This window comes from Mus musculus, chromosome 15 (genome assembly GCF_000001635.26).
Source record: "Mus musculus strain C57BL/6J chromosome 15, GRCm38.p6 C57BL/6J".
Taxonomy (NCBI): domain Eukaryota; kingdom Metazoa; phylum Chordata; class Mammalia; order Rodentia; family Muridae; genus Mus; species Mus musculus.
In genome coordinates, this window is record NC_000081.6 from 40,532,451 (window position 1) to 40,539,628 (window position 7,178).

Sequence of the window (7,178 nt, forward strand, 5' to 3'; positions counted from 1 at the left end):
CCCATACTGGTTTCCCTGCTTTGGCGGAACTCTGAATAAATTACATTTCTAGAGCCTGCCAGCTTCCAATTCCAGTTTACTGCACTTTGAGAAACAGCTTTCCTTCATATGCTGCATATATACATATTGTCTTTATAGATATATTTTAATCATCTCTTCTTGTATCTTAACAATAACTTTGCAGGAAGGTAGGCACACTGTTCTTGGGGCTATGTCCTTAATTAGGTCAAATGATTTGGGTCATAATTGCAACAAGCAACCTAGCTCAATAGCTTTCACTCCTAAGCATTATTATTTAACATGCCTGTTAGTATTCTAAATTGAGAAGCACCTGGGTACATATATAAGCTTTAATGTGATTTTCTTTAAAGTAATAAACTATGCTTATTGTGGTGTCTTTTGGCATTTGGAGACATAGAAAGCTTTGATCTGTCATTTCTCACAGAAACAGTAAAGAATTCTGTCTTCTGATTTGGAATCACACAGACTAACATCTTTAGCAGTACCTACCTAAATGTATAAAATCAATTGGCAAAGGGGTTAGAAAACAAAGTTGTAAATAAGAAGCACCATTCTAGAAGAGAGAAAGACCATTGTTCAGCTCACCCATTTAATCCAGCCACTTTGCAAAATCAAGGCTATTTGGACACGTTTCATCAGGAAAAAAAAAAGAAAGAAAGAAAGAAAAAAGGAAAGAAAGAGAAAAGAAAAAGAAAAGACAGACAGAAGAAAGAAAGAAAGAAGGAAGGAAGGAAGGAAGGAAGGAAGGAAGGAAGGAAGGAAGGAAGGAAGGAAGGAAAGAGAAGGAGGAAGGAAAGAGAAGGAAAGAGAAAGAAACTAACCAGATAGTCTGCAGGTGATCAGTTCCAAGGATTTCTCCAGAGTCAGCCCTGCAAATATTTACCATATATGTATGCATATTTGTGTGGATCATGATAAGGTACCAATTTGGGATTTTTGGAAACTGAACTAGAGTGTCATTGGAGACATTGCCTGATTGGACTGTACTCAGAAGCAAAGTGCCTTGAGAAGCCAACAGAGAAAGAGGGTGAGCAGGCAAGGCTGGACAGTCCACTGTGCCAGCTCTAATATCCAGTGCAATTATTTTGTGGACATCCACTCCTTGCCTGCACAGGAGATAGGGCTATAAGTGTATGTTATTTTTTAATTACAAGGGGGGTAGAAAAAATCCTGATGATGGGCTGGAAGGTGCCATTGCATTGTTATTTTTTTCCTCTCCCTTCGTTTGCTGATTATGTGAGCCGGGCTCCTTTGCTAGCCGATGATAAGCAGAATTTCCATGTTCTCTGCATAATTAATCCATCTCTGCCTCTCTTCTTGCCAAGTCGCCCGTTATCGCCGGCACATGCCTGAATTGCAAAAGAATCCGCTCTTCAATTGGAACTTATTGATATTCTAAGAAAAAAAAAAGAGAGAGAGAAGAGGAGAAAAACTGAAAATCCTTAAGTTTAAGCCGCAGATTTTTAAATGGATTAATTTTGCTGCAATCTCAGCCATCTAAGGCGGGAAGGCAGGCAGAGAAAATTGAAAGCGTCTCCATGTTTGCAGAATTGGGTCCAGAACGCTGAAATGTACTGGCATGGCTCTCTTTTAAAGTCAGAAAATTACCATTCATTTACATCACATGAAATACTTTTTTATGCTAGAAATATTCAAGAGCTGTTCTTTAAATGCCTGCTAATGCTTGATAACATTTCTAACTTTCAACATTTTGCTAGACTTTGATATGACATGATAGGAAAGCCTTCCAGTAGAGAATATTATATCTGTCTTTATCACATATTAGATTACATCATTCTTTCCTTAATCGTTCCCAAGTAGTCTTTAAACAATGAACTCTGTCATTGGCTAAGTAGGATTTTGTATGCTGATGGACGTCAAGGTTAGTAATTTATTTTCAAGTCTATCTACAAATGAAATATTCGTTTTGTTTGATTTTTCTCATTCAAATAGTGTTCATGTAATGGCAATCGCAATATAATAATTATAATAAGTTCCCGGTAGTTATGGTCTTGGCTATTTTCTCAGTCTTACAATAAAGTTTTACTTTTCCAGAGACTCAGTTCTTTCTCCTTTTAACTTACAAATTGTTACAGTTTGAAATTTCCCATGACCTGGAAAAGGAGCAGTAGCTGGAGTCATTTTACAAAGTGTACAGTCAAGAATCACAAGTACAAAAACTTCTGGTTCCGGGTGCCCTGAAATGTATAAGTCTTGCTTGGATGCTAATGTTTATGTTTAATCCTGAAATACAGTGTATGCTAATGTCCCGGCTCCTGGAACGGAGTCTTGTCAAGACTGAGTCTCCTTGATATTCTTCTTGAGCTTGAGCCATGCTTGTGTCCTGAGGACAGAGGTTTACCAGGTTGCAGCCAAAGCTGGTCACGTCTCAGCTTAGGAGGAAGACATGCTAGATGAGAAAGGGTGGATGTAGATATCCAAATTATAGTTACCATTAAATACTCTCTGCACATTTAAAGTAGGTAGACTATAAAAGCACAAACTTAGTAAACATTTAAAAATACCAATTTAGCTGAAATGCATATTCATATGTAAAACAAAGCAAAAATGAAACACTGACCAGTGATACTCTTTGGAGACATTTGTTTCAATTTCAAAGCCATAGGCCATCATAACAGAAAACACTGGCATCAGGATACAAAAGTCTGTACTGTCAGAGAGTGGTTTAGTCGTTTAAAATATTAACTTGTATTTCTTTTCTCAGAAGGAACCCCAAAAGGGAAAAATATTTAAGATAAATATTCTTTTATATTCAGAAAATAATCGAGTGATTTCTATAAATAATTATACGATACAGTTTTAAATTAACATTTTATCTATGAAATCATGCCCAATTTTTAGACTACATACAGCTTGAAAACAGAATAGACTGTTAGCTGCCCACTGAGTAATTTTGTAAGTCAGCTAAACACTTTAAAGCAATTTTAAAAATGAAATGAAAAATGACTCTTCTTAAAACAGATGTAGCTAAACCATCTCAATCATAAGCAACAATGTCACTGACCTTGTATATGCTATCCTTTATTTGAAGGCATGAATTAAAAGGACTTAAGACTGAACACGAGGAAAGGTCTGAGATTTCTGAGCTGAAAAGAAAAAGGAAATGTGATTTAAAACACAAAAACGTGCCACAGAATGCATGAAGCTCTGATTTGGCTAGTCCATATAAGGTAGTTAAATCAATTTGGAATTTATATGTGCTCATAAAATTAACTTCCATGTCACTGCTCTGAAATCATGGTAATTTTAATGTATATAAGCAACTGTTATAACCAATTTTTTCTTGTGATACACGAGTTATACTGGTATTTCTTATACTCTATGTTCACTGGCTATTTTAAATGAACTTGAGGAATCACATTCCTAATTATTACCACACCTGCAGATCAAAGCCAGGAGAGCAATGGAAATGGTTTTGATACATTCTGTGTCGGGTGACAGGCCAAATCAAACAGCAGAGATTCACTATGGAGGGCTGACTGCAAATACAGTATGAATTAGCAGTTTCACGGGAAACCTAAGACACTGCCATGGATTCATAAACAATGAACTGACTGGTAATAGAAACCACTGAGTGGGAGTATTTTCCTTTCTTTTAAATTAAAGGAGGAATTAAAAAGTAAAAAGCCTCATTACAAATGATTTCCTTGGTGTCAAACATTACTCAATAGCTCCCTTTTTAGGCTAGGGAAATGAGTGACAGCTCTTTACCTGTGTGTGACAGATGGACTCTTTTACATGCTCTTCCTCCTCTTATCTTTGTGATTGTGTTATATGGAAGTATTTACAGCCTCTAAGTTGGATTTTCTCATCAACCACCACTAAATTCTAAGACTTAAGCCTCTTCTATGCTTATTCTTATGGCACATGTGCCAATGACATCTTCCTTACAGATACAAAGTTACTTCCTTACAGATACAAAGTGTCCTCAAACGTAATGGTCAATGTTTCTTTGTTTTATACTATAACTCCAAATTTGTTATTTACTTAGTACTTAGGAAGTACAACATACCTGAACACAGTTCCAGTCTCTCTTCAGTCCTTGTGGGTCAAGTGCCTCTTATGATATCATTTGATCATATATCATCTTATGATTCAAACATATAAAAGGATATGGAGATTTTGTGCTCTGCTGCTAAAATCTGCGAAGAAGCCTTTCCTCTGCTTCAGTTTGCTATCAGCCTCAACAGTTTGGTTATCCTAAGAAAATATATTCTATTCATTTCCTATTAACATTTTATACGAATCTAGTTTTCACTTCTATGAATTGAGCAGGTATTTTCCAAATCGGTGATTAGTAAGAACTAAGACATAGGATTAAGTGATATTAGGTAGTTAGGACTGTGCATATGACACGGGTATCACTGGTATCGAAAGCTTACAATAGTTTAGTTACAGGCCTTCAGAGAGTACCAAGAGCTTTAATGAATCAAACAGAAGAAAGGGTATTTCCCAGACATTATCCCCTATGTGAGGAATGATACTTCAACTAACATGATTCCTTGTCATATACATCTCCCTTGACAGCAATCATCAGCTTTTAAGACCACAGTCTTTATTAGTGAAAAGAAGTTTAGGTGTTTTCTTCAAAGCCATCGAGGAAGCAGATTAAAGCAAGGACAGTTATTGTTACTAACTCTTCCTTATCACTTATCCTTGTTATGGCATTAATAAGGGGACCTTAAGCTCAGAGCCGATTTGGTGCTGTCCAGAGTCCATGGCTGAGGAGACCTGAGGGCCTGGGAAGGTAGAATCGGGCACTGACTGGCGCAACTGCATTTTGAGCCAGGTTCTGCTGCCTAGGAGACAAGTGACTATGGCCTACCACAGCTGCCCTGCCTGGAACAAGGACTGTACACAGATCCACCTTTGCCCCAACAACCATGAGATGAGAAGAGCCGTGCCAAGTGGAACAAGGTGCACGAGCTCAAGAAGGACAACGGGTAGGTGACAGGCATCAACTGGGACCCTGAGCATAACCGCATTGTGACCTGCGGCACAGACCACAATGCCTATGTGTGGACGCTGAAGGGCCGCACGTTGAAGTCCACACTGGTCAATCTCCAGATCAATCGAGCAGTTTGCTGTGTTCACTGGCCCCCCGGTGAGAACAAGTTCATCCTGGGCAGCAGCTCCCGGGTCATTTTCATCTGTTATTTGGAACAGGAGAATGACTGCTGGCTGTGCCAACACATCATAAAACCCATCCGCTCCACTGTCCTCAGCCTGGATTGGCATCTCAACAACGTGCTCCTGGCTGTAGGCTCTTGTGACTTCAAGTGCAGGATCTTCTCTGCCTATATAAAGGAGATGGAGGAACGAAACAGCCAGCCCCTACACGGTGGGGCTCCAAGATGCCCTTTGGGAAGCTGATGTTTGAATCAAGCAGCAGCTGTGGCTGAGTGCATGGCGTCTGCTTCTTGGCCAATGGGAGCCGAGTTGCTTGGGTTAGCCATGACAGCACTGTATGCCTGGTAGATGCTGACAAGAAGATGGCTTTGGCAACCCTGGCATCTGAGACATTACCACTCCTGGCCGTCATCTTCATCACAGAAAATAGTCTAGTGGCAGCGGGCCACGACTGCTTCCCAGTGTTGTTTGCCTATGACAGTGCTGCGGTCACATTGAGCTTCGGTGGCCGGCTGGATGTGCCCAAGCAGAGCTCCCAGTGTGGCATGACAGCCCGAGAGCGCTTCCAGAACCTAGACGAGAAGGCCTGCTCTGAGGGAGGGGTGCAGCCACAGGGGCCAGCCTGGATTCACTGCAGAAGAAAAATGTCGGCCAAATCTCGGTGCTCAGCGAGGGCCTAGGCCAAGTGCTCACAGTTCTGCACTACAGGCATGGATGGCGGCATGAGCATCTGGGACGTGAATGGCATGAGCATCTGGGAGGTGAATAGCTTGGAGTTGGCCTTGAAGGACCTGAAGATCAAATGAGCTGTGCAGAGTGCTGCCCTCATCCCAACTGCTAGGAAGTGGGTAGGGGGTCGGGGAGGCTAAGGGCGGCTTTGCTGAATGCTTCTATGGTGCAGTACAGGTCTACAAAGGGGCTGCTCTCTCTCCAAGGAGCGGAAGAGGCAGGTGGGGAACTTTTCTGCCTATTAAACAAAAATGGGCCTTTTAAAGAAATGCTCTCCTTTATTGCAAACCAAGACCAAGACAAAAAACCCAAAGTACAATGCTGGTCATGAACTGCTTCAAAATGTGGGCTAATAAACATACCAAATGTGTGTGTGTGGGGGGGGGGGGAGGGGGCATAGCCTCCTCACTAATTATAATTAAGAAAATAACACCTATTACAAAGAGTCGTCACAATCCTAAACATATGAAAGTGTTGTGCATAGTCCCAGAGGTGTAAGCGCCATCATAAAGTCAGCATCCTTGCATCATTCTATATAAACAAATGATAGAAGAGGAAGTTGCGGGATGTAGAGGCAGCAAGGTGCACCTAAGTGCGCGAGCACATGCACTTACATGGATTCAGTATTTCTAACTCAAATATTAGAGAGAGATAAAAATCGGGTTTATAACTTTTTACATACTTAACCATTATAATCTTTTAACATAACCTCTTCATGTTTTCTGTAAATCTTTCACTTTGTTGGTTTTTGTTTTTTAAGACGGGGTTTCTCTGTGTACCCCTGGCTGTTTGGAACAGACTATGTGGACCAGGTTAGTCTCAAACTCAGACATCCACCTGCCTCTGAGTTTTGAGCACTAAGATTAAAGGCGTATGCCACTGTAATACTTATTAAATGAAAAGGAATACATTTCAGAAAGGTGAGATTGTTATTGGTTGTTGCTTTCTTGTACGAAGTTCTCCAGTGTTCTGGGATTTCTGCTGATTTTCCATTTGTAAACTACTAAGCAGCAGCATGTGTTTAGGATGAGAAACTGTGGTTTAGGAGCCTAGTCAGCCCTCAGGATTTGCTAGAGATTGGCTTCTGAATACCTATAGACCCCAAAATCTGAAGAGACCCAAGTCCTTTATATAAAGTGACATAATACTTACAGTGAGCCGGTGCATATCCTTTTTAACATTTTAAACCATCTCTAGATGTAGTACCATGTATGACACAGAGAAAATGCCATGTAAATGCTTGGCATATTGTACTCTATAATGGCACCAAAAAGTTT

The 7,178-nt window shown here is 40.3% G+C and overlaps 1 long non-coding RNA gene and 1 pseudogene across 2 annotated transcripts in view; one reads left to right on the forward strand and one right to left on the reverse strand.

Moving 5' to 3' along the window:
- Positions 1–4,242, reverse strand: part of Gm33431 — a 7,484-nt gene extending 3,242 nt beyond the window's left edge. Inside the window, exons 1-3 of one of the 2 annotated variants that reach the window (XR_003951629.1) lie at positions 4,055–4,242; positions 3,047–3,128; positions 1,173–1,416 (exon numbers count right to left, since the gene is read on the reverse strand). This is a non-coding gene — a long non-coding RNA (predicted gene, 33431). Of the gene's footprint in view, positions 1–842; positions 1,417–3,046; positions 3,129–4,054 lie in introns of both variants that reach the window. The other variant, XR_384064.4, reaches the window with a different exon arrangement.
- Gm7382 (predicted gene 7382) lies at positions 4,729–6,271 on the forward strand (annotated as a pseudogene).